At 50.9% G+C, this 25966-nt stretch overlaps 6 non-coding genes across 6 annotated transcripts; 1 reads left to right on the forward strand and 5 right to left on the reverse strand.

Annotated features, from left to right (window-relative positions):
- Positions 1-4486: 4486 nt before the first annotated feature.
- On the reverse strand, positions 4487-4559 carry TRNAR-CCG (transfer RNA arginine (anticodon CCG)). The gene has a single exon. It is a non-coding gene; the product is annotated as a tRNA-Arg (tRNA).
- A 2587-nt stretch (positions 4560-7146) lies between these two features.
- On the forward strand, positions 7147-7219 carry TRNAK-UUU (transfer RNA lysine (anticodon UUU)). The gene has a single exon. It is a non-coding gene; the product is annotated as a tRNA-Lys (tRNA).
- Positions 7220-14376: 7157 nt separating this feature from the next.
- On the reverse strand, positions 14377-14448 carry TRNAA-UGC (transfer RNA alanine (anticodon UGC)). Its single transcript has one exon. It is a non-coding gene; the product is annotated as a tRNA-Ala (tRNA).
- A 4704-nt stretch (positions 14449-19152) lies between these two features.
- On the reverse strand, positions 19153-19224 carry TRNAA-AGC (transfer RNA alanine (anticodon AGC)). Its single transcript has one exon. It is a non-coding gene; the product is annotated as a tRNA-Ala (tRNA).
- A 1173-nt stretch (positions 19225-20397) lies between these two features.
- Positions 20398-20469, reverse strand: TRNAA-AGC (transfer RNA alanine (anticodon AGC)). Its single transcript has one exon. It is a non-coding gene; the product is annotated as a tRNA-Ala (tRNA).
- Positions 20470-25404: 4935 nt separating this feature from the next.
- TRNAA-AGC (transfer RNA alanine (anticodon AGC)) lies at positions 25405-25476 on the reverse strand. Its single transcript has one exon. It is a non-coding gene; the product is annotated as a tRNA-Ala (tRNA).
- Positions 25477-25966: the final 490 nt, after the last annotated feature.

The raw sequence follows: 25966 nt of genomic DNA on the forward strand, positions 1-25966 counted from the left end.
GGAAATGCAACTGCCCCTCAGAACAATGTGTGACTTTAACTAGACCCCCTGGAAGATTTTACTAGTTTACCAAGCACATTTAGATACAGCTTTAAGAAAAACACAGACTGGCCGCAGGCCCGTAGGGGAGAGGGCGACACAGGACCTTGAAGCCCAGCAGCTGGGAGCACCGCCTGCTTCCCTGGTCCGGTTACCGCTCCTTTCTCCTCCCACAAGCACCTGTTCTTTGTTAGATGAGGCCTTTGACTGTGCTTGGTTAACTGTAAACTTGACCCTCGTAGTTTGTCCGCGAGACGCGTGACTAACCTTTGCCCTTCAGGGCTCCTCTGTGGGCTATTGTTTCTACCTAATAAAAGTGGGACTGGGGAGTTGCGCGCGGCAGCCGTCTCTTTGACTGTCATCCCCTGCTCCCTCTCTTGCAGCTGACTTGTTTGTGCCTAGTTTTTCTCCCTTTCGCCGACTGGAAGCGGCACCCTGACCTCTTTTAAACGCGTACGCAAAGGGTTAATGGAGCTCCCTTTGGGAACATCCGCAGGGTACTTTACTGTTCACGTGGTTACGATTTTGTTTTATCTCGTGTTGAATGTGACAAGGACGCCTCCATAGACACCGGTGGCAGAGGCGCTCGAATTCCCCCTCATGTCCAGTGTGAGCGCTGATGGGTCCAGGAGCTGTGTAAGAAATGCACGGACCCAGTCGCAGCATCTTGGCTCTGAAATACTTCTCTTGCCTAAAAGATCATTTTTGTTTTATAAATACAGCTTAACTTGGGAACAGTAACAAATGTGCAGGGATCATTTTCTTAATACCCTGCCTGCAGTTTCTCCTGTTAGTATCTAATGTTGAGAGGATACCTTTAGGGACATCTGGGTGGCTCAGTCGGTCATGACCCCAGGGTCCTGGGATTCAGCCCCGCCTCAGACCCCCTGCTCAGTGGGGAGTCTGCTGCTCCCTCTGCCCGACCCCCTTCATGCTTTCTTTCAAAATTTTTAAAAGATGATAGTTAAACTAATAAACCAAAATTTATACATTTTTATTTTTTTAAAGATTCTATTTTTGAGAAAATCTCTATACCCAGCGTGGGGCGCAAACAATCCTGGAGAACATGAGTCACACGCCCCACCGACTGAGCCCACCAGGAGCCCCACACATTTTTATCAACTATATTCCATAGTCTGTTCAGATTTCCTGGGTTTTTAGCCTGGAACCCTTTGCCTGTTTCCCAATACATGGTAATTTAGTTGTCACGTGGCTTTAGGCTTCTTGTTGTTGTTGCGGCAACAACAACAACAACAAAAAACCAAAACAGAAGAGACTAACAGTTTCTTAGATTTTTCTTGTTTTGATGACTGTATTAGTCAAAGGTTCTCCAGAAAGACAAAACCAATAGGGTATAAAGAGATTGTTAAAAATCCTTAAGATTTTATTTATTTGACAGAGCTCACAAGCAGAGACGCAGAGCCAAGAGAGAGGAGGAAGTAGGCTCCCTGCTGAGCAGAGAGCCCGATGCTGGGCTCAATCCCGGGACACTGGGATGATGACAGGAGCGGAAGGCAGAGGCTTGAACCCACTGAGCCACCCAGGTGCCCCAATAAATAAAATCTTAAAAAAAAAATCCAAAAGCAGTAAAAATTAAAGCCACTTCAGTGAAATAGTATCGACAAAGGGTTTACTGTGCAAAAAAGGACAGTTTCTGAACCAGAAACTGGTTACAAAACTGGTATGAAGCGTGGGGGCATGACGTCACAAGACCGCTTGTAAAGTGAAAAAGAGGAAACTGTTTAACCGTTAACAGTGACTGGTTATTACAGTGGAGGTTTCAAGACAGCAGGGATGGTTGAGAGTGATTATCTTAACACCACTTTAGAAAGATGAATTAAGTTTCTTTTATGATTATTAAAGACATTTGCAAGCAGTAACTTTAGTTTTCACCTGTATTCATAAAAGCTAGATTTGCTTATGTGGTTAAGTCTGGTTGGGGGATTTTCAAGCAAATTCTCCATTTTATTTTTTTGTAACAAGTTACGTTGAAGAATCAAACGCTAACCTCTTCACTCTCACAGACACACCCAGAAATAATGTTTTACCAGGTATCTGGGCACCCCTTAGTCCAGTCAAGCTGACACAAAATTAGCAATCACAAGGACTATGATAGTTGAGAGGAATTCTGGTTGGTATGTTGTAGGATGCCCCTCTACTGGAACTCAACGGTTCTTTTTGTCATGATTAGGCTGGGGCTATGAGTTTTTGGGAAGAAGACCGGAGATAAATATATTTTATATACTTACATTATATATATATATATAAATCTATGTACAGATCATATATATTTTTTCATCACATATTAAGGGTACATAGGATCTGCATGACTTACCATTGTTGATTTTAACTTTTAAAAAAATTGTCTTTGGAGGTCTTCCAAGTAACTGTTGGACTACACCAAATATTTTCCCAGCTCTTTGTAGAAAAAGAGACCAAAAGTAATGAGCTGTATTTGCTGTGTTCCACATCTTGAATGAGCTCAAAAAAAAAAACTGTAATGGGGGCGCATGGGTGGCTCAGCAGTTAAAGCCTTTGCCTTTGGCTCAGGTCGTAATCTCAGGGTCCTGGGATGGAGCCCTGCATCAGGCTCTCTGTTCAGGGGGGAGCCTGCTTCCCCCCTCTCTCTGCCTGCCTCTCTGCCTATTTGTGATCTCTTTCTGTCAAATAAATAAAATGAAAAATCTTTTCTAAAAATTGTGATGCTTTCTGTTACAGTTCAGAAAAAGAGAAAACTTACCTACTTTGGTTAATTACACAAATAGTTACATAAATGACTAATTATTGCATGTAATGGGTAAACAGGTTAAATTCACAGACTTCCTTTTTAAGCAGGCTCCACACCCAGTGTGGGGCTTGAACTCACAACCCCTGAGATTCAGAGCTGCAGGCTCTGCCCCTTTGGCCAGGCACCCCTTAGTGCATTAAGTTTAAATATGCTTCAGCTACTGTGTACCAATTTCAGATCGGAGTGGGACGTTTCTTGAATCAGAAATGCCAAGAGAGGCTCTAGCTCAATGATTTCAAAGTTAGTGGACTTTCCCTTTCAACTGTTAGGTTTTCTTTAAAACCATCCAATCCAAAAATGACCCTGGTATTTTATGAAGAATGTGTAGCAGAAGCTGACTTTTCTGTCCTTCGGGACTGATGTGCAAGGTCTTGAGTACAAGCCCCTGTATCTCTGCATGTGTAACCAAACCGCTCCTGTACTTTTCAATCATTCTCTCTTGCCTTCCCTGCCTACATGACAAGAAATGCAATGATCCAGTGCATTGTCTTTGCTGCTGCCGGGTCCTACCCCACGGTCTTCAGTGCCACGCAGGATGGCTGCTTTGGCAAAAGGAAGACAAGAAAGTGCAGGAGAACCCAGTTTACCCTAAATTTTCTTCAAGAAACATGCTAACCACAGTAGTTAAAAGTTCACCTTGAGTTCTATTTTTCAGTAACATCGAAGAGCAGAACAGGGGGAAAAAAATGGAAGAGGAGGAAAAATAAAGAACCTGACAGACGTCTTTGTTGAGTCTTTTCACTCTTGAGTTGGGAAACAGGAAACAGAGAAGCAGAGTCGTTTCCACGGAACCCGCACCCTCTTCTTCTGGCTTCCACCGCACACCATCCATGGAGCACCCCGAAAACTGGATCCCAAATCTTGACTGGTGAGTCTAAGTGGGTGGGTGGACGGTAGAAAATGGTGATACTTAAGGAACATGAACTCTTCCAAGAGTGAAAGTTAAAAACAACTGAAGAAGCAGTTGAAATATTAATCCGCCCGAGTGGTCTGGAATAGTTCAGATGGGAGAGCCTGGAGCTGACTTGATCCCTGCTTCAGAACCAAGTTTGGGTAAGATGATCGGATGTTTTGGCCAACATTCAGTCATCCTTCGGAGGCTTTTCCGTGAATCATGGGATGGACAATGCCAACGCCCTGTGCTCACAGTGAAGCCAAACAGTGGAAAGATGAGAGAATTACGGACTTACTAGCTTTTAGTACATTGTCTGGAGAAGTTGGATCCCTGAGCCGGGATAGTTCAATCTGATAAGCAACAGACCCCATAGGTGGGGGGGGGGGGGGTTCGGATTTCGTGTCTGTTCTGGGCTCAGTATTCCCCACCCCCTCCAAACTCCTATTTCTAACTTTTAAACAGAAGCCCTTAGAACCCTGCTTTCCAGAGAAACGACTGTAGTTCGCTTTTCTACCCTTCTCCTCCTCCTCTTGGCCACAATCTTCAGTGGGTCTTGTAGCCAGAAATCCAGGCTTGACACACTGCTGACAACCGCTCGGCACCGCTTTTCCAGTCTCACTTAGTGACTAGAAGCCAAGGACAAAACGTAAGTTATTAGTAGCTGGGCGGCACCCAGGCTTTCAACTCATTTCAGGCTTCCAAAGACCACTCCAGAGTCCGCAGGTGGACGTCAAATGAAAGTTTCTTGTTTGGCAAGAAAGGAGCGACCACGAAGGGACTCGAACCCTCAATCTTCTGATCCGGAATCAGACGCCTTATCCATTAGGCCACGCGGCCAGCTGGTGAAGCCATATTTTTCCAAACCTGGAAGCTGAGATGAAATAGGTTTCTGCTTTCAAAGTTTTAAGTTTGCAGCTGGAAGAGGATTTAATTATCAGTATTAAAAAAAGGAGGGGGGGTGTAGACTAGAACTCCATCCGGCCTCCCTAACAATCACTTAAAACTAGTGCACGGTGAGATCGCAAAAGTATTTTACTGTAATTCCTTCATGCCGGAGGCTGTAACAACTTGACTCTCCACCAGGCAATGAGAAGAATCACCCCACACGGGCGGGGCAGTGGGCCCGCCACCTCCCGCGGAGAATGGAGCACTCTGTCCCCACGTCTGAGGTGCATGTGGTGACTTCCAAACTAGGCCCAGCTGGGGAGGAGGGGCGGGCGACGGTGGCTTGGGCTGCCTCACCCGCTCCTTAAGGCCCCAAGCAGTTTGCCTAAAGGTGCTCTGCTCCCTGCGGCCCTTGGATTCATCCCCAACAACCCAGGGCCGCGTGTGCCCGAGTCCAGCGCACCCTCAGACTCGCTCACGTGCTGAGACTGTCCTCAGTTGTGGTGGATTTTGTGCTGGAGGAGTAACAGACTAAAACCTCAAAATGCCACAAAATTTTTTTAAACTGGTATTTTTTTGTTCGGTCTGAGAGAGGAAAAAATTCACGGGCAGGCGTAACGCTGCAGAGTAAGGTTGGTGGACTGGGCACAAGCAGCGGCATTTCTTCCTTCCAGAGACGGCTGTGGTATGACGGCAAAGACTGGCACCGAGATTTAAAAACTGATACTACACAACTAACAAACAGCTTTTGAAAACCACATAAACCTTTCCTTACACAGATGACACCATTCCCTCCGGAGCCATCCACGGCTTCTTTCCCTGAGATTTTTATCGGATGTGCTCCAAGGAACATTTCTTTAAAATTTTAAATGTTTTGAACAAAATATTTTGTGAGGAAGCCAAGAAAGATTGGAAAGCGCAGAACTCCTGCTCTTGCCGCCTCTGTCTGAGATATTTTCCTTGAGGAATTGGGTGGTGGAGGGTGTCCATAGTCAGAAGAGACTCGTGTCGTGGAGTTTTGAAAAAGAGCCCCCCCCCCATTTCCTTAGACAACTTGCCAAACCATGGATCAAATCTCACACTCACACCTTTAGTGCAAGAATCTCCCAAGGGGTTATGTCAGCCAGTTCATCTAGGACCCTAGGAATTACCTTAATTCTTGAATGTGGGACATGCAGCACAGCCCATGTCCTGTGTGTCTCACTGACGCAGACGCAGAGGACAGGGAGAGGAAGTGGTCTGCGGTCAGCTTTTCTGATGTCTTTTCTTTCTGTTCTTCTTTCTCGCTCTTTAATGACGCCAGGATTGGAACCGGAGTGGGGTGCCAGCTCGTGTGCAATGACCGCCTCCCGCGGGACGTCCGAGGAAGCGATGCCTCCGTTGTTTCCTGAACGCAGGGACTCCCCAAGCTGGCTCGGTCGCAGCCCCGTGGTGCCCCGGCCCGCGGAAACCCTGTCACTTGCGACCTGCAGAAGGAAGAGGTGGTGAATCTGGCGGGGAAGTGGGGGGTGGGAATGAGAAGGAACGTTGAAGGGAGGGAGCGCGGCGGACAGTTCCAGCTTGAAGCAAAGTGGGGAGACTGACCTAGGCCGGCCTGCTGACACTCCCTCTTCCCCTCCGTGCACTGCCCTGGATTCATTACTGCCACTGTCTGTATTTGGAGAAGGAACAGTTGACAGAATAAGGCTGTGTTTAACACTGCTATTTCTCTTTCTTTCTTTCTTTCTTTCTTTTTTTTTTTTTTTAAGATTTGTTTATTTATTTAACAGAGAGCCCGGACACACACACGCAAGCAGGGGGAGTGGGAGAGGGAGAAGCAGACTCCTGCTGAGCAGGGAGCCGGATGCGGGTGGATCCCAGGACCCTGCGATTGATCGTGGCCTGAGCCAAAGGCAGACGTTTAACCAACTGAGCCCACCAGGCGCCCCCAGCACGACTATTTCTAAAATCTTTGGGGCAAGATTACCCCAGGGAAGAGCCTGCAAGCCAGGCTGACCCTGCCCCATGCACCGCCCTGCGTGGCTGTCCCTGTCCTGGCTCAGTCCCTGGGTCTGCTGGCTTGGGGGGGGGGGGGGCGGCTGGCGAGGCAGTCCCTCCCGCCAGCCGAGAGGGGCCCCTTGTGGACATTGTCCTACATCTTTAGGTTCTTCCTCCTTCACTGGCTCCCCCCCTGACTACAAACGCTGCAAGACAACGCAGAAGGATACGGACAGAACAGAAGCGGGGAGCAGCCTGAGTGCTAACTTGGGAGACTTAGGGGCAGGTGCTCAACCAGAAGTGGGATCCTCTGTGTCTCCAGTGTGGCCTGAAACGGCTCTAGCTGGGAGACGTTGCATTGGGGGGGCGGGGGGCGGCGGGAGACAAGGAAGAGAGAAAGAAGAGACGGGCTCCCCAGAGACTGCAACATCGCTCTCAAAGAGTGCTTCTTCAGTGTGAGTAGAATTCAAGGTATATCGTTTAAGAACTAGGACATGAAGCTTAGGACTGGCCAAATAATCAAGCCTAGATTGGATACCCATGGAAAGAGTGTGTTATGAGAGCCTGGGTAGCTCAGTTGGTAGAGCATCAGACTTTTAATCTGAGGGTCCAGGGTTCAAGTCCCTGTTCAGGCGTATCTTCTGCCATTTTACCCTAATTTCCAGTAAGTACACCAGGGGTCTGTCAGTGAATGGGTCCACGTGTACCTTGACTGGAGCCTTGTTTACACAGACACGACCTCTGTAAAGATTGCTGACCTGGAGATTTGTATTTTTATGTGGTTTTTAGAGAAGAGTCATCAGTTGGCCAGTAAATGGAGAGCAATCAAAATTTCTGAACTTTAAAAACAAGAAAAAAAATTGAAACCAGAAAAACAATTTTAGGGGCGCCTGGGTGGCTCAGTGGGTTAAGGCCTCTGCCTTCAGCTCAGGATATGGTCCCAGGGTCCTGGGGCTCTCTGCTCAGAGGGGAGCCTGCTTCCTCCTCTCTCTCTCTGCCTGCCTCTCTGCCTACTTGTGATCTCTGTATGTCAGATAAATAAATAAAATCTTTTAAAAAATTTTTTAATCAGGAACCACAGAGGTCAGAAAGAGTGGCACATTTTCAAGCACTGATCGAAAAGAACTGTCGACCCAGAATACCGTATCCAGAGAAAATATCCCTTAGGAATGAAGGGGAAACAATGTTCCAGACCCAGTAAAACTAAGATAATTGGTATCAGCAGAACTACCCTAAAACAACAGCTCCGGTAAGTTCTCCACCAGAAAGAAAATGATAAAAGAAGGAATGCTGGACATCAGGAAGAACAAAAAAAATTTTTTTAAGCAAGAAACATACTAAATACAGTAAATTTTCCTTATCTAGAGCTTTCTCAGTTATGTTTAACCCTTCGCAGCAAAAGGCATAGCACTGATGTGGTTCCAATGACTGTGAGAGAAACTGCCAAGACAGCTGAATGTTGCAGACGAGGAAGGCCGAGTGGCAAGGGAGGAAGGGTCGGCACAGCACATGAACCGGCAAAATGCTCGTGAGAACCCTGCGTAGGCAGATCCGTATGCTGGAATCCTGGAGCAGCCACTAGAAACCTCTGTAAAGAGAGACAGTCCAAAAGACTGCAGATACGTGAATATGGGATAATAAAAGATGGACAAGTGGTCCATAAAAAGGCAAAACAAAACAAAACAAAACAAAAGAACAAAAAGCGAAAACCACAGAAACAGCCAGAAAGGAAAAAACATAAAGTGCCAGACTGAAGCCCTCAGGTACCAATAATTACGTCAAACATAATCTCAGCACCCATGAAAGGATGGATATTAATAGGGTGGATTAGAAAATATGCCCCACCTCAACGCTGCTACAAGAAACTCACTTCAGACAGGACAACAGGGGCCCCTGGGTGGCTCAGGGTCATGGGATCAGCCTTGCACTGGGCTCCATGTCCAGCTTGGAGTTTGCCAGAGATTCTCTTTCCCTCTGCCCCTCCCCCTCTAAAAATAAATCTTTAAAAAGGATAACTGAACAGGGAGGTTGAAACAATGAGGGTGAACAAAGATATGTTATGCAAACAACTGAAAGGCAGCTGGAGTTACTATACTAACATCAGTAAAGTAAACCTCAGAACAAAGATCATTAACAGAGACAGAAGGACCATTATAAAATGGTAAGAAGTGTCCCTCCACCAAGATGGCAGAGCAACTGTGACACTTGTGCACCACACTACAGAGCTTCCAGTCTTCCAGAATGTGTAACAACATAGAACACATCCTGTGTAGGGGTGCCTGCATGGCTCAGTGGGTTGAAGCCTCTGCCTTTGGCTCAGGTCATGATCCCAGGGTCATGGGATGGAGCCCCGCATCAGGCTCCCTGCTGAAGTGGGGAGCCTGCTTCCCTCTGCCTACTTGTGATCTCTGTCTGTCAAATAAATAAATAAGATCTTAAAAAAAAAAAAAAAGAACACATTCTGCACCATAAATCAAACCTCCACACACAAAAAAATTACTTTCTTCTACAGTTCTACTGAGATGTAACTGACAGACAGCACTGTGTAAGTTTAACACATACCAGCATAATAACTTGACTTTACATATATCGCAAAATGGTTATCGCAATGAGTTAACATCCATCATCTCATACAGATCCGAAACAGAAGGAAAGAAAAGAAAAAATGTTTTTCTCCTTGTGATAAAAACTCGGGATTTACACTCGACAACTTTCTGAGTTAACTGCAGACAAGATGTTGAACATTACATCCCCAGTGCTTATCTGTCTGGAACTGGTAGTTTCTCCCTTTGACCACATTCATCAAATTCCCTCACCCCCTGCCTCTGGAACCATAGTCTGATCCTTTTTCCCAGCTAGTGTCTTGGGTGCTTTTTTAGGCTTTTTTGTTTTGTTTTTTCTTTTTTTAAAAGATTTTATTTATTTATTTGACAGAGATCACAAGTAGGCAGAGAGGCAGGCAGAGAGAGAGGGGGAAGCAGGCTCCCCGCTGAGCAGAGCACCTCGATCCCAACACCCTGTGACCTGACCTGAGCCGGAGGCAGAGGCTTTAACCCACTGAGCCACCCAGGTGCCCCTTGTTTTGTTTTTTTTAAGCAGGAGGCACTTTTTTGTAAGTGTCCAGCTTATTTTTTCATTTATCGGATGCAGATAACTCCTGATTTGCCTGATTCACAAGGTCATTGTCAAAGTCAAATGAGATTTTTTAAATGCACTAAATTTATGCTGCATGCATGTAAAAGTTGCTTTTGTTATTTTATCTTATGCATGTGTCAGACTTTAGGATGAGTCATTTGCCAAACTATTAACTGTAGTTTTTTAAAATGGATCTTTTTATCCCCATTTAGCCACATCTTTCTTTAAATAATTCAATTACTGAACAGGTAAAGTATTCTTGGTTTCAGAGGTAGAGGTCAGTGATTCATCAGTTGAATAGAACAGCCAGAGCTCATCACCCAGTTACCCCAGGCCCCCACCCAGCAACCCTCAATTTGTTTCCTAGAGTTAAGAGTCTTTATGGTTTTTCTCCCTCTCTGGTTTCATCTTGTTTTATTTTTCCCTCCCTTCCCCTATGATCCTCTGTCTTGTTTCTTAAATTCCACAAATCAGTGGAATATGATATGTCATATGATAACTGTCTTTCTCTGATTGACTTATTTCATTCAGTATAAAACCTTCCAGTTCCCATCATGTCCTTGCAAATGACAATGTTTCATTTTTTGACGGCTGAGTAGTGTATACACACACACACACACACACACACACACACACAAGATGGGGTGATCTTTTTATTCCCCATATAATGTCATATAGTATTTGTCTTTCTCTGCCTGACTTATTTAACACAGTGTCTTTTTTTTTTAAAGATTTTATTTATTTATTTGACAGAGATCACAAGTACACAGAGAGGCAGGCAGAGAAAGAGGGGGAAGCAGGCTCCCCGCTGAGCAGAGAGCCCGATGCGGGGCTGGATCCCAGGACCCTGAGATCATGACCTGAGCCGAAGGCAGCGGCTTAGCCCACTGAGCCACCCAGGTGCCCCCCAGTATTCATTGTTTATGCACCACACCCAGTGCTCCATGCAATCCATGTCCTCCATAATACCCACCACATGGCTCCCCCAACTCCCACCCCCACCCCTTCGGCTCATAACCCGAGCCGAAGGCAGAGGGTCCAACCCACTGAGCCACCCAGGCGCCCCTTAACACGGTGTCTTTAAGGTCCATCCATGTGGTCAAAAATGGCAGGATGTCCTTATTTGTTACGGCTGAATGGTGTTCGTGTGTGTGTGTGTGTGTGTGTGTGTGTGTGTGTACCACACCTTCTTTATCCAGGCTTCCCGGGGAACACCGGGGCTGTTGCCAGGTCTCGGATACGTCCACAGCGCTGCGGTGAACCGAGGGCCGCAGATACCTCTTCGACAACATGCTTTCGGCTCCTTCAGATACATTCCCAGAAGTGAGGTTGCTGGATCATGTGGTAGTTTTATTTCCAGTGTTTTGAGGCGCCCCCACACCGGTGTCCACAGTGGCGGCGGCAGCTTGCATTCCCGCCAACAGCGGAAACCAGGGTCCCTTTCCTGCTCACTCTCCCCAGCACTTGTTATTTCTTGTCTCTTGGTACCAGCCACTCCCACCGGCGTGAGACAAGCCCTCACCGCCGGTTTGACTTGCATGTTCCCGGTGGTCAGTGATACTGAGCATCTTTTCGCGCGCCTCTTAGCCATTCCTGTGTCTCCTTTGGGAGAATGTCCACTCGAGTTCTTTGCTTGTGTTTCATCGGATTATCTGAGGCTTTCTGCCATCCGTTTTGTGAGCTGCTTCTGTACTTTGGACGTTAACCCTTATCAGATATACCGTATGCAAAAACATTACCCGCGAGGAAGCGGGAAAGAACCGAAGCCACAGCCCCTGGCGCTCCTTGAAGACCCGTGCGGCGGGGGGGGGGGGGGGGGGGGGGCAGTCACCGGCGGTCCCCACCGTGGCCGTCGCGGGGGCCAGCGCGGCGGGGGCAGATGCGGCCGCGGGTTCGGCTCGGAGACGCGCGGAGGCAGAGGCGGGGAACGCGCCGCCGGCCGTGCGCTCTTGGAGCCCGTGGTCCCCAGCAGACGCTTCCGGCCCTCGGAAGGGGCTCTACCCGCCGCGACCCCGGCTCCGGACCCGGGACTCCCGCCCGCCGCTCCCGCGCCCCGGGATCCCCCCCGCCCCGCCTCCGCGCCGTCGGAGCTCACCAGACCGCGCACCGGCGCGCGCCCTCTGGCACCTGCTCGCCCCCAGAGCCTCCGCTCTGCTCCCCGCCGCACGCGCCGCGCTCCCGGTGCCCGCTTCCCCGGGAGCCCGCCCGGGGCCCACGTCCTCCGCCGCTCGACCCACCTAGCGCGGGGTCGCTAGGCCTCCCGCGGCCAAACCCGCCGGTTTCCAGAACCCCGCGCGCGGCTCTTGAACGCGGGCGCCTCCTGGTTCACCCAGTCCCTGGAGATTTCGGATTTCCTCGCACACTCCGCAGGACCCGGACCCTGAGCTGAGGGGAGGGCCGGGCAGAGGGGAGGGGAGGAGGGTGCGCAGGAGCAGGATGGAGGACTGGGAGGAGCGGCCTGGGAGCCACCAAGGCTCCGTCCCCGGCACGAGCCTGACTTGACCCAAGACGTTTTCATCACGAGTCCCTCGATTATAGTTTTCAGCGCTTTGATCCTAGACGAGAAAACCGGCCACAGGACTAGGTCTGGACAAATAGGGCCACTTGCACTGCTGCGGGGAGGGGCTGGAGTCGTCCAAGGTTGGGTTTCTAATTGAGAGACCCAAATAGCGTTTTTTAAAAAAATATTTTATTCATTTATTTTACAGAGAGAGAGAGAGAGAGAGAGAGCAGGAACACAAGCAAGGGGAGTGGGAGATGGAGAAGCAGCTTCCCGTGGAGCAGGGAGTCTGATGGGGGGGTCGATCCCAAGACCCTGGGATCATGACCTGAGCCTGGGATCCCGACTGAGCCACCCAGGGCCCCAAGAGAGACCCAAATAGCTTGATCTGACCCCAGACATTTTGGTAAAGTCTTCTGGCGCCCATTTGAATTCATCCAGAGAAAACTCTGGGGGTCTTTGGTGTGACCACAAAGTCACCTCAACTATCGCTCTGGGGTTGGACCTGGATTTTGGAAGTTGACAGCACTCTAATTCCACACGATCGCCCACTTTAATGTCCTTTCTAACACCTCACACACTATTTACTTAAACGCCTACAGAAAACACACATAATAGAAAATACGTGAAATGACTACAGTATCTCCCTCCGAAAGATGTAACCTAGAACAAATAGTCAGCCACAGGGCACAGGGCCAGTCCGCAGCCAAGCCGATTTCTGAAGGCGGTCGCCTTTTCACCAGAGGACACGGGATCTGGAATTGAGAACACCCCAGCCGGGTGGAGGGCGACAGTCACCAACTGGAAACAAATTTCATTTCCTCCTGAAGACACTTTGAGCCAACAGGAAACAACTCCCCAGATAGCAGCAGTTTTGAGACCACAGACTTTGGAATTTCTGAAAAGGTGCTGTTATAGCCATGCCCGGTGGCTCAGTGGGTTAAGTGTCCCACTCTTGATTTCGACTCAGGACATGACTCAGGTCATGATCTCAGGGTCATGAAATTGAGCCCCTCATCAAGCTCCACTCCTCCCCCTGCTCGCTCGCTCTCTCTCTCTCTCTCAAAAAAAAAAAAAAAGTGCTATTAGGAACTGAATTATATTTGGACAAACTATATTTGTCCCCCCCACAAATACATATGTCACTGTCCCAGCCCCTATTGCGACAGTATTTGAAGTCAGGCCTTTAGGGGGGTAGTAAAGGTTAAATGAGATCCTACAGGTGGGGCCCTCCTCATAAGAAGAGGAAGAGACACCGGAGTGTGCACAGTGTGCACACAAAGGAAAGGCCGTGTGAGGCTACAGCACGCCGCGAGAAGGCAGCAGCCTGCAAGCCAGGTAGAAAGGCTTCATCAGAAACTCACCCTGCCTGCATCTCTTTTCCACTGCGACAGAAAAAACTTTTCCCACCTCTTCATATGAGCGCCTTCATTTGACATTAACTGAGGTCTGCAGGCCATGTTTGATTTAAAGATTTAAAACAATGGTGCAAACGCCTTGAGTGAAGAAATACAGGAAAATTAGTATTATGGAATATCGGTTGAGAATGCATTGATCCGTATTTATTTCTTTCGCATCCGGAAGGCTCCCGATTAGTTCCCTGACAATCCTTCCTCCCACGTCCAGCGTCCAGCGTCCTGTGGCTCCTTCACCCGCAAGGACTCGGGCACCCCCACCCATTGTGGGACTGAGCTGTTGGCGGCGCTCGCTCTCCACGCAGGTCCTGGGGGTCCTGATGGAGCCGTCGGTGGGGTCATGCCACCTTCCTTTTGTCTTTGCAGAAAACAAATAGAACGAAAGAAAACGGAGGTGAGGCAAGGCTGTTCTTCACTGTCTCTCCCTCTCTTTCATAGCAGTCTGGCACGGGAACCAAGGTGAGTCGCTCATTCACGGGCACGGCTTTGCTCCGGCGTAAGAGATGCTGTTCTAGGACTGGTTCTCCTCCCTCTTCCTTTTGTCTTCTGTCCCCGTCGCCGTAGGTGATATGGAGGTTCACAGCAAGAGATGAAGGAGAGTTCAAGGCCTTCTGTTAGGTTATGTCTTTTCATTCCGTATGTGCAGGAATGGAGCAAGAAAAAAGTGAGGAGTGCTAAATCAGTATGTTTTGAAGAATGGCTTTGAATGATGTTAGGAAAAAGTAAGGGGAAAAAAAAAGCCTGGAGGTGCCGGGGATCGAACCCGGGGCCTCATACATGCAAAGCATGCGCTCTACCACTGAGCTACACCCCCCTCTGAAACAGCCTTTTGCTAAGGTTTATCTGGAGATAAGGTGATTTTCTGAGGCCCCCCGTTCTCCCTGAGCATCATGGTCTCAGAGCTAAGGGACATCAGCAGCTGCCCTGGGCAGGAGATCTTCAGGAACTAGAGATTCTTCAGAGTGTAGAGCTTGAAGTGGAAGGTTGGAAACATGTCAGATAATAACCCCAAAGTTTCCACTGTGGCTTTAAAATGTGGTTACAGTTTCCTTCCTTCTCCCATTCCTAGCAAGGAATCAATCAAGTCCCAATTTTCAGCTCTTTTGATCACCTGAGACACAAGACCATTGAAATTCAGCTTCTTCTTGCCTAGACTGTGTCAGAGTAGCTGTTTGCTCCATCAGAACGTTAGAGACCGGATTTGATGGAAAGACGCTATGACCCTGGAAGGAAACCCTAGAGTGGTGCATTCAGCATTTTGCTTAAAGGGTCGTTTCTCTCTGCATCTTGGCACGCAGGCAATGTAGGAGACCCTGACAACAGACCCAAAGAATTACCTGTTCTTCCTAACAAATAATTTTTTAATTTTTCTAAGATTGTATTTAGTTAGTTAGTTAGTTGACCGAGAGAGACAGAGAGACAGCAAGAGAGGGAACAGAAGCAGGGGGAGTGGGACCGGGATAAGCAGGCTTCCCACCGAGCAGGGAGCTGGGTGGGGGGCAGGTAACCCCAGAACCCGGGATCGACTGAGCCATCCAGGAGCCCCCTAAAAATAATTTCAAAAAAGAAGTTGAGGAAAAATATGGGGTATTTGTCCCTGAGTTTTCATGATTTTACTGTCCGTTTACTTTGATTTTTCTGGGCTCTAAGCTCCCTTGTAATGTTGAACAGAATAATTCTTACTGCAATGCTTATTTTCATTCTTTCCTGAATACCAAAGCAGAAACAACTTACCATGTGCAAATTCTAGATGGGGATGCGAAGCTGAAAGGAGTGTCCCGTCAACAAGAAACCCCAGAATGTTTTCAGAACCTTTTCAAAGCTCAGTGATGCTCAAGAGTGTCCCTGATTCCAGCAGTTTCCTAACAGTGGACTCAAGATATAAGCCCAGATCTTCTGACTGCAGAATTGTCCTCGCATATACAACGGCCACATGCATCCGCACACCGCATTCCTCCGACGACGCACAGTGCCGGGGCTCCTTCTCTGGTTTTCAGCAGCCCCTTTGTTGTGATTAAAAACCACACACACACACACACACACACACACACTCCATCAAAACAAAAATGAATCGTAGGTGGAACCGCATGTACCATATTGGAATTTCTGAGGTTTTAAAACTTTAAATGAAATTACTCACTGAGTCAGTTAACATCTCACGGAAAAGCTCGGTGAACAGAGACCAAGCGAGACGGACGACACGGCCGGATGGGCCTTGCAGCGAGCGGTGGAAGCTGGCGGTACAGACCCGCGGTTGGAACTGGGGCGCAACTCTGAAGGAGGGACCCCGACGCCAAAGCAACACCGGTGCGGAGACCCGGGACCGAACCCGGCACCCGCGGACCTTCCGTCCAGCGCGCTCCCCGCCGCGCTCCCTCGGCTGCGGCCGGCGCGTCCTCCCGTCGCTCCCCGGCGCGGTCTGCTCCGCACCTGCAGGCCCCGGCCCCGGCCCCGCCGCCCGACCCTGTTCCGTCCCCGCCCGCCGCCGCCTCGGCCGAAGCCACGCGCGGGAAGACCGCGGACGAGCAGCGCTGGCGGCGGGTCGGGGGACGCCGCCGGTCCGGAAGATGCTTTCCGCGGGGCGCCCTGGGCCGCCGCACCCCCCAGCCGGCTCCGGCGCGGACTCGGCGCGGAACGACCCGCGGGTCTCCCGTGGCTCTGCGGGATGGCGCCGCCGGGAGCGGAGGACGCGCGGACCCCAGGGCGCGGCGACGCGCCCCTTGCCCGGGGCTGAGGACGTCGGCCCGGCCGCCCGCCTCCACCCCTGCGCTCCCGGGTCTGGCCCGCGCGGGGCCCCGGGCGCAGGGGCGCGGGCGTCGGGGACACCCCCCGGACGGCGCGGTGCAGAGCGTGCGTGGACGCGGGCGGCGTGGGGGACTCGGGGGACGTGCGGGGACTCGGGGTGTGGGGACCCCGCCCCCCCGAGGAGAGGACGCACCGGCGCGAGCCGCACTATCCCCACAGACGGGGCCCCGGAGGCGCGAGCCGGGTCTCTCCCACCGCGGGCAGGCACGGTCCGCGGCCTCCGCCCCGCTCCCTCCCGCCGCAGCCGCACCCCGCGGAGCCGCGCGGGCGGCGCCGGAGGACGGTCCGCCCGGGGACACGGGCGCAGCCCCACACACCGCTCTGCGTCTTTCTCCTGCAGAAGCACCAGGAAGGTGGTTAACCACCTGGTGGCTCGGTCGGTGGTTAAGCGCCTGCCTTGGGCTCAGGTCCTGACTGCAGGGTCCTCGGTGGGAGCCCCGCGCGGGCGCCCTCTCCGCGGGGTTTGTGCTCCCCGCGCGCACGCTGCTCCCTCCCACACCTGCTTTAAAACCAGTCCGTGAGTCTCGGTAACGACTCACCGGAAGGTCACCGCATGGAACTGTCCCCTGCGTCTCCAACGTCGCTCTCCTTGTCTGCTTCCTCCTCTTGGGAAGTTTGTCAAGCCTGCTCCTCCTTCAGAAAGTGAAATGAAAGTAAGTCAGTCAACAAGTCTTTATTTTTAAAAAGATTTTATTTATTTATTTATTTGTTTGTTTGTTTATTTATTTGACAGAGAGATCACAAGTAGGCAGAGAGAGAGGGGGAAGCAGGTTCCCCGCCGAGCAGAGAGCCTGATGCCGGGCTGGATCCCAGGGTCCTGGTTCTGAGCCCCGCATCGGGCTCCCTGCTCAGTGGGGAGCCTGCTTGTCTTTCTCTCCTCCCTACTTGTGCTCCCTCTGGCTGTCTCTCTCTCAAATAAATAAATCTTTTTAAAAAGAAAGGCCAATGAGCCACACTCTTGAGAAGATATGTCAACACTCTAAATTACAGCAGACTCTTATTTGGGATATGTGAAGAACTACAAAACTCCTAAGAAAAGATTAAAATCTCAAACAGAGCAAATGAACACACAAATCGGGAAAGTCACAGCCCAGATAACCACTAATTGGTGTAAAAGGTGCTCAACATCCTTTTGCTAAGAGGGAAATTCGAGTTTAAAATTACTGCTTTGAAAAAAATAAATAAAATAAAATAAAATCACTGCTTTGTACTTCTCACCAGCAACACCGGCAACTGAGGACAGACAGGGTGACGTCCTGCTGGCGGTGCAGCCACCGGGACTCTTGCTCACTGCTGACAGATTGCGAACGCACCTCGATGGGAGATCATTTGGAAATGTTTAAGATTTTATTTCCAAGTGATCTCTCACCCAACGTGGGGCTCAAACCACAACCGCAAGACTGAGAGCTGCAGGCTCCATCCTGTGTGCCTGACAGCCGCCCTGCAAATATTGACCGGAACTAAACAGACCTATAACCTCCGGCCCTGAGCCTCCACACTTACACCTGAGAGAAATGCAGGAGTGTTTCCCTTGTGAAGGGGAGTAGGGCGCACCACCCCAAAGTGATGAGGGAAGAGAAGGCTGGCTGAGGACAAAGCAAAAGCTGGCACCTTACACCCCCCCCCCCACCTCGGGGACATGTGTGACATTCCACCAGGAAACTCCCAACTATCTTCATGTTTAGAGGGAAAACCAGCCTTGACTTGACAATAACCAGGCCTCCACCATCCTGACAGTCTTCTTTACCGTGACAGCCCTTCTGAACACCCCCTGTGTCCTCACCGACCCAAGTCCTGTGAATATATCAGCCACTCCTCAGGGTATCAGGGCAGCAGCTCTCCTTGCCCACGGGTCCTGTCCCCGTGCTTTAGTAAACCAGCATTTTGCACCAAAGATGTCTCAAGAATTCTTTCTTGGTCATCGGCTCCAGACCTCACCCCACCGAACCTCACCTACGTTCTAGAACTTCATCAAAAGCACGCCACTTTGGGGTACTGATCATTTTGTATTAAAGGTATCTGAGCAACAGCTAGTGCAAGGACACTCTGATTCTCTTTGGTGTAAGTCTCGGACATGAAGGGCACCCTTCGTGGTGGGTGGCACCCTCAGCACAGAGCCTAGGGACAGGATCGAGAAAGGCATATACATAAGCCTTTTTACTTTTTCCCCATTTACTGCCCCTAGCCCAACCCCCTTTGTCTTGTAAATTCTTCACAAATGTATGGTTTCATTGTCCAAAACTCAAGTGAATTCGTGTTATCTGAGTCTCTATTACTTTAAAGCACAAGAAGAACTACTCTGTGATGGTAGATATCAGACAGTGAGACAGGTTGTGACGAGGCCCAAGGAAGCTCCTGGAGCTGGATCCTGGATCTTCGCCTGGGGCTGTTGGTTACCTGGCGCAAACAGCTGTCAATGAAAGGCAGAACCCGAGCCCCAGGGCACCCAGCCTTGTCTCCCGCTAGCTGCTGCTCTCTCGTCCTGAGACGGTCCTTTCACTCCCGACTTCCTGCTCAAGCTCATGACCATGCTGTGTCTGTCCTTGAATTCTCTACGCGCTTGTGGCCGAGCGCTCACAGACTGGGCGAGGAGCAGAATGAACAACGAACTTCAGCCCCACAGAGGCCAGGAAAGAACAGCGGCAGCCAGGACAAGTCAAGCTGGACGAGAGCTATTTGGGGCAGCAGCAGAGGGTGAGAAGGCAAGCAAAACTGGAGGTGCTGGGGATTGAACCCAGGGCCTCATGCATGCTAAGCATGCGCTCTACCACTGAGCTACACCCCCCACTTCTGCCATACCCTGGAGGACCTTGGACCACCCTCTCCTGACCACAGTTGTCTTGGTCTCAGGACTAAGTCATCAAAGCAGAACCACTAGACATTCGGTTCCGTTATTCCTGAACTCCCTACGCTTCATCCTTTCTGTGGCTCGGCTACTGCAGGAGAAAGGACCTCAGTGGCAGAAAGAGGCGACTTCCTTGTTTGCGGTCAGCTCTGGGCCAGCCCGCCTCGGGTTGGCTTCTTGACCCATGTCCCACGCACCGCTCGGAGCGCAGGTCAGCCCACGGCCGCGTGCATCTCGGGACAACATCCTCTCGCGGCTTTTCTGAGTATTACCTCTAGCATTCTTTTACTCTTGGATACATGAATGTTTTACATGATAAAAAAAAATTACACCGACCCAAGTGTGTGTGTGTACAAATACTCGAAAACTGAACACACACAGAAACAAACCGAACGGAACCTAACCACACTGAAAGAAAGAACAGATCCAGGTAAACGTTTCACAGTGTTTGTCTTCATGGTGAAGACCGGGAAAGGCAAACACCTTGACCCTACGGAGTGGGGTTTTATTTTGTTTTGATTTGTTTGTAGTGTTTAAGGGTGTGACAATTCTGATATTTTGTGTGACTGTTTTCATTTGTGTATCTGAGTGAATTTATTTTTGTGTGATTGGAAAAATGAATACCTATTTGGAGTTGGAAATCGAGACCCTCTCTGTTAGAGAAGGAAGGAAGGAAGGAATAGGCTGGTTGGCTCAGGGTGGGAATTAGAGGCGTCAGTGTGGAATCATACACATAGAAAGCTGCCACCTTCCCCTAGATTTGTCTGCTAACAGGACCTAGAAGAAATTATACCAATGCTACCCAGTATCTTGACTTGTAAATACCATGCCCCACTAAAAGGAACCAGAGATACTTTTAGAAATCACTGACTCTAGAACTGGAGCTGACATCGCTGCTGTGTCTGTGGCCTGCTGACGGGGGCCCTCACGCTCGTGACCAAGAGCGCTCACACAGACTGGGCGAAGAGCAGAATGAACAATGAACTTCAGGGAACGAGCAAAACTGCCTCTTGTGCCCCAGAGAGGCCAGGAAAGAACAGCCGCAGCCAGGACAAGTCAAGCTGGACGAGAGCTATTTGGGGCAGCAGCAGAGGTGAGAAGGGAAAGCAAAACTGGAGGTGCTGGGGATCGAACCCAGGGCCTCATGCATGCTAAGCATGCGCTCTACCACTGAGCTACACCCCCCGCTTCTGCCATACCCTGGAGGACCTTGGACCACCCTCTCCTGACCACAGTTGTCCAGAGTTTCCCTGGGGATGAACAAGATGGACCTAAAGCATCTTTCTGTGCTAGAGTGTTGGTGCTTAAAAATGATGCGGACAGTTCGGAAGGACCCAGAAGCCAACCTGAAGGGCCTCTTCTCGCTGGTCAAACTGGACATGCTTTGAGCACGAATAATGACATGTGATTATAACACCAGGATACTTAAATAAATATGGAGGAAGGGAAAACTTCCTTGTGGCGGCATGTGTAATAGTAGAAGTAAAAATAAGTTAGAAAATCACCCCTTGGCGACCATCAGAACAATGATAGATTCAGGCAAAATTGATAAATCAGACCTAAAAACACAGGTAAAATTTTGATGAGGATCAGGATTTTATACAGTCTCAGAGTATCTCCTTATAAGTTACTTATTAATTACACGGAGGAATGATAATTATAAGGGAAGAAACCTGGTGAACACAACCTTAACCAAGTGATCAAAGCAAACATTACTAATAATGGGGAAAACTGGCATCCCATGCCTTCTGGTGTAATGGAGGGAAACACCATTTCTGTAATATTCCTCCCAAATATTCACACCCTCAGTCTAATCACAACATAAATTGAACATTCTACAAAATCACAAACACGCGCTGTTCAGAAACATGTCGATCTTATGAAAAGCCTGAGGAGCGCCTGGGTGGCTCAGCGGGTTGAGCCTCTGCCCTCAGCTCAGGTCATGATCTCCAAGTCTGGGGTCCTGGGATCAAGCTCCACATCAGGCTCTTTGCTCAGCAGGGAGCCTGCTTCCTCCTCTCTCTGCCTGCCTCTCTGCCTACTTGTGATCTTTCTCTGTCAAATAAATAAAATCTAAAACAAACAAACAAACTAGAAGCTTGAGAAACCATTCTAGATTAAAAAAGACCAAAGAGTAACTAAATTCATACGTGGTGCTGGAATGGACCCTAGTTTGGGACCGAAATTTCTATAAAGGATTTTGTTAGTAAAATTCAAGTTACTGTAGACTATATACTAGATAATATTATTTTACCAGTGTTAAATTTTCTGAATTTGAAATCTGTGCCGTGGGAAGGAGAAATATGCTGCCATGTTTAATAAAAAGATAATGGTGGAAATTTGCAATAAAAAGATTGTGGACAAAAAGATATAATGTCCGGAAATGGTTCTCAAATAGTATAGAAAAATAATGATGTCTCTAGGTAGGTAGGTATGTAGGTAGATGATACATTGATTTGTTGGTTGAGGCAGAGGGATGACCTTTGTCCTGACCTTGGGACAGTATGTGCTTCTCAGGCGGTTCCCTCCCTATTTAAAATATTGCTAAGCAGAGACAAAGATGCAGTCTTGCCTATTTATAATAGTAGCATTTAGCAGGTGTGTTGCTCTGTTTCCCTTTCACACGAAGGACGTGGGAAAGAGACTGAATTTCTTTCTCAGAGCTGGGAAACAGAGAGGGGCCTCCGTGGTTGGGGAAGAAACAGCCATGATGGGAGCCATGCACTCTTCCTCTCTAGGCTCCGTGACGATGACGGGGGCAGGTAGCTTTGGACTGAAACCCTAACAGTCCGTGAGTGAGGTCTTCAGTGCACTAGGAATTTGGAGGAACGCCTGGAAAATGCGGAGCAGAAGTACGGACAAGGAGCAACAGAGGGAGTTTCGGCTCTTTCCCCGCAGCGGGACGTCTTGGACTTCAGTGAACTCTTCGGCTTCTTGTCTGGACAGCTCATAACTGCCATTGTGACACATACCAGAAGTTTTTTTTTTTTTTTCCTTTTTTGCCATTTCTTCACACTAGCATGTTTGATGTTAACGGACATTTCTGGGTATACTTTTCAGAAAAGGTATGATAAAAGAAGGGCGCGATGAAAGGAAAGGAAGCTGTAGAGCATGAACTAGCCGCTCGCACATGCAGACTATCCGGGCGACTTAAGGCCGTTGTGTGTGGTTGTTGTAACGTTTGGCAGAGTCAGGCCTCAACAGCTGTCATTTTGTGGCAGCAGCGCCCCCCCCCCCTCACCTAGTGTCCTCTGCTGTTGTTGGCCCAACATTTCGGTGATGGAGAAGGAGATGAGTAGAAAAGTCAGACAGAAGACTTGATTCCGCCTCCCAAAAACTTCGCGAGAAAGAAAGGAAACTACAGACCTCTTCTTTTTCTTCTTCCCGTCTCCGTTTTTCCTTCTCTCAATTGTAGTGGAAAATAGAGGCCGACGTGACAGGTTTTTGGTGTGGTGCCCACTTGCTGTTTCGAGTTTAGGGGATCCTAGGCTGAACAAAGGCTCCCAAGATAGCAGGTGTCAGGCCCTGGCCCCTGTGTCCCTTACACGGAAGGAATGTCCTTGCAGGTGTGCTAACAGCTGGGGCCTGGAAGTGGGGCCCTCGCTTTGGATAGTGCGGTGGGTCCACTGTTAGTACAGGCGTCCTCACAAGAGAGATGCGGAGGGAGGTCTCCCACGCGCAGGGGAGGGGACAGTGTGACCCTGAGGCTGAGGCGTGGGGGCACCCGGCCGCGGGGGGGTCAATGGGCTGCACCTGGGCAGGAAAGCAAGAGACCGCGTGAACTCTAGTCTGCCGACGCCCTGAGTGGCTCGGACGCTCCTGGGGTCTAAACAGGGTAGAGTCAAAGCGATCGTCTTGGGTCAAGCAGGTGCTTTTCCGGTGAGCAGGCAACGAGTGAGTAAGGGAAGCAAGAAAGGAGGTGGTGCCCTCGGCATCCTTTAAGGACCAGGCAGCAGCGGCTGCAGGTGCCTGGGTTGAGCCCAGGCCCCAGAGCTGCGAAGCACATGCTCTCCCGCTGAGCCACACCAGCTCTCTGCTGGCGGGGATGGCCTCCCTGCATTCGGGCGCCCCCTGCCCCGTCCCCGTCCCCGGGGCTTGTGCTCGTCTCTGCAGCAGGTGGATAGAGTGACTCCTTCCGGACCAAGAGCCCCGGGGCTGTGGGAGGAGCCTGAAAGGGAGCACACAATATTGAAAACCTTCGTGGGAAAACGGGCCGGCCTTTCCAGGGGACAGCTCTTGTCTGTTGGCTCCACAGGAACGATAAGGGCAAGATTCTGATGGGAAGCCCCAGGGAAGCAGTAGGGTCAGCGACTCTGGACCGGAGGCTCCTCTGAGCTCTCACAGCCCGGAGCAGCTGAGGAGGGTGTGGGGATCTTCCAGGACGACCGCGCCTGCGGCGAGAACCAAGGCAGATTCAGGGATGGAAGGAAGCGTGCAATTCTGAAAGGAAGTTAGTGGGTAGCTAGACACGGGACGGGGAGAGCTGCCTCCCCACCGGTCTCCAGAGCCAGAAAGAGAGGGAGACTGGAGAAAGAGATCTGTGGTTCTCCCAAGCAGAAAAGCAGAAAAGAGAGGCTTGTTCTCATCACCGTTGCGGGGGAAGGAGAGGGGACAGAGAGGAGGAGATGGGGGTGGTTTGGGGCAGGTCGCATTCAACATAGCCATCTATAGGGTCGGCCCCGATGCAGCACAGTGAGCCCCACCCAACGCCCAGACAGGAGTGCTTGGGCGTGGGTGTAAGGGCGAGGCACAGGGGTCCTAGAGAGTGAGAACTCAGTTATCGATGGCTGTGGAAACCGAAGCCAAAGAACTCTTCTTCCCAGACCAGTCTCGACCCCTAGGACTCACACTGGTTAGCACCATGGCCTGGAAACTTCCGTGGAATACCCAAAAAACTCATTTCCAGGTACCAGTCTCCTAGTAGGTGTTCTCTCTTCTTCATTCATCTTATGTCTTTGCTATATTAGTAAGTACATCACTGAGTCTCTTAAAATTCATAGGACCTTATGCACTTGGCAGAGTTTCTCTCTTGGTCGGCTCAAGGGCTGGTGGCATAGATAGGAGGAGACAGACGCGCCAGTTCTCTCTGCAATTCAGTGCAAGAGCAATGGTGTCCACAGAGCTTTGCGAGCTCTTGCCTGTGGTTGTGTGTGTGAGTGTGTGAGTGTAAGTGTTGGGAAGATGGGGGAATATTATCTAGGCTGTTGGATGTGTGAAAACACAACTGTGAAAGTTGCCCGTGTCATCGAGTAATTAACCCCTAAATTGCTCCTGCAGAAACCTAGATACCAGTTAGATTACTAGAAGCTCCTCACAAAAAGGTTCATATTGGAAGTTAGTACAGTCTTGATTTCAAAACTTGCACGTTTTTATTAAAAATAAAAAGGAACTTCACATCAAATTCAATTATGTGTGTTGATTCAGAAAATAGTAATAAATACTATATGACCATGGGAGAGAATGAGGTCAATTACTGGGACACAGAAATGGCCCAACCATAGAAGGACATTTTTGCAATTACTTTTCCTACATTTACAATCGGAAGTGGGAAAAAGTGAAAATACAGACGCATTAGATACAGCGTCCGGAGCCGTCCCAGCACCCGCACCCGCACCCGCACCCGCACCCGCACCCGAACCAGTGCTTCTCACAGGCTCAGGCCGCAGGTTCTCGAGCCGAGGGCCGGGGCGGGGCTGGCGCGCGCTCTGCCCCCGGCTCCCAGGGCCGCCCACCCGCGTCCACCCGCCCCGGCCAGAGCGCGCCCCTGCGCGGGGAACACCAGCTCCGCGCCCCCTACGTCCGCAGCGAGGCGCGTTCTCGGGCGGGAGCGGGACGAGCCGGCCGGACGCGCGCCCGGAGCCCGAGCGGAACGACCGCGGCCGGAGAGCCCGGGCCCAGCAACAGGCTCCGGGCGCGCGTCGTTCGGGGCTCCCGCCGCCCGCCCTCGCCTTCCCTCGCGGCCCCAGTAACGACCGTGCAAAACGCGGCCGACGCGACAGCCCCCGCGCGTCCCCCGGGCCACCTGTCCCCGCGCGCCCGCGCAGCCCCTCGGCGAGGCCCAGCCCGAGGCCCGCGGACGCCGCAGCTCCGAGACCGGCCGCCGAGAGCGCGGAGCAAAAGTGGAGGTGCCGGGGATTGAACCCGGGGCCTCGTGCATGCTAAGCACGCGCTCTACCACTGAGCTACACCCCCGCGAGGGAGCCGCGGCGCCCAGAGTCTAGTAAAGGGGCGCGCGGGCACTTCGGCGGGTCCCACCCGGGCTGCCCCCGGCCCCCCACGTCCTCCCGCGCTGTCTGAAGTCTCCGGTGCAGCGCGTCTCCGTCGCCGACAGAAGAGAGACCACGTCCCGGAGCGGAGGCCCGGGGGTCTCCGGATCTGTCCGCTCCGGGGGCGCCTCTCCGCTCACCCCCGCCCCCAGCTTCCCCCCAAGCCGGGCACCAGGTTTCTCTCGGGCCTCCCTGCTCTCCTTTCCCGCTTCCCGGGCTGCGGGAAGGCCACAGGGCGCCGGGCGGGACACGGACAGAATGCGCGCTCCGCCGAGCCCCGGAGCCGAGGCGCGCGAGGACCCGCGCGGACCCCGCCCCCGGGCCAGGTTCCCACACCTGTCACCACACCTGTCAGCACACCTGTCACCACACCTGTCACCACACCTGTCAGCACACCTGTCACCACACCTGTCACC

Source organism: Mustela nigripes, chromosome 5 (genome assembly GCF_022355385.1).
Source record: "Mustela nigripes isolate SB6536 chromosome 5, MUSNIG.SB6536, whole genome shotgun sequence".
Lineage (NCBI taxonomy): Eukaryota > Metazoa > Chordata > Mammalia > Carnivora > Mustelidae > Mustela > Mustela nigripes.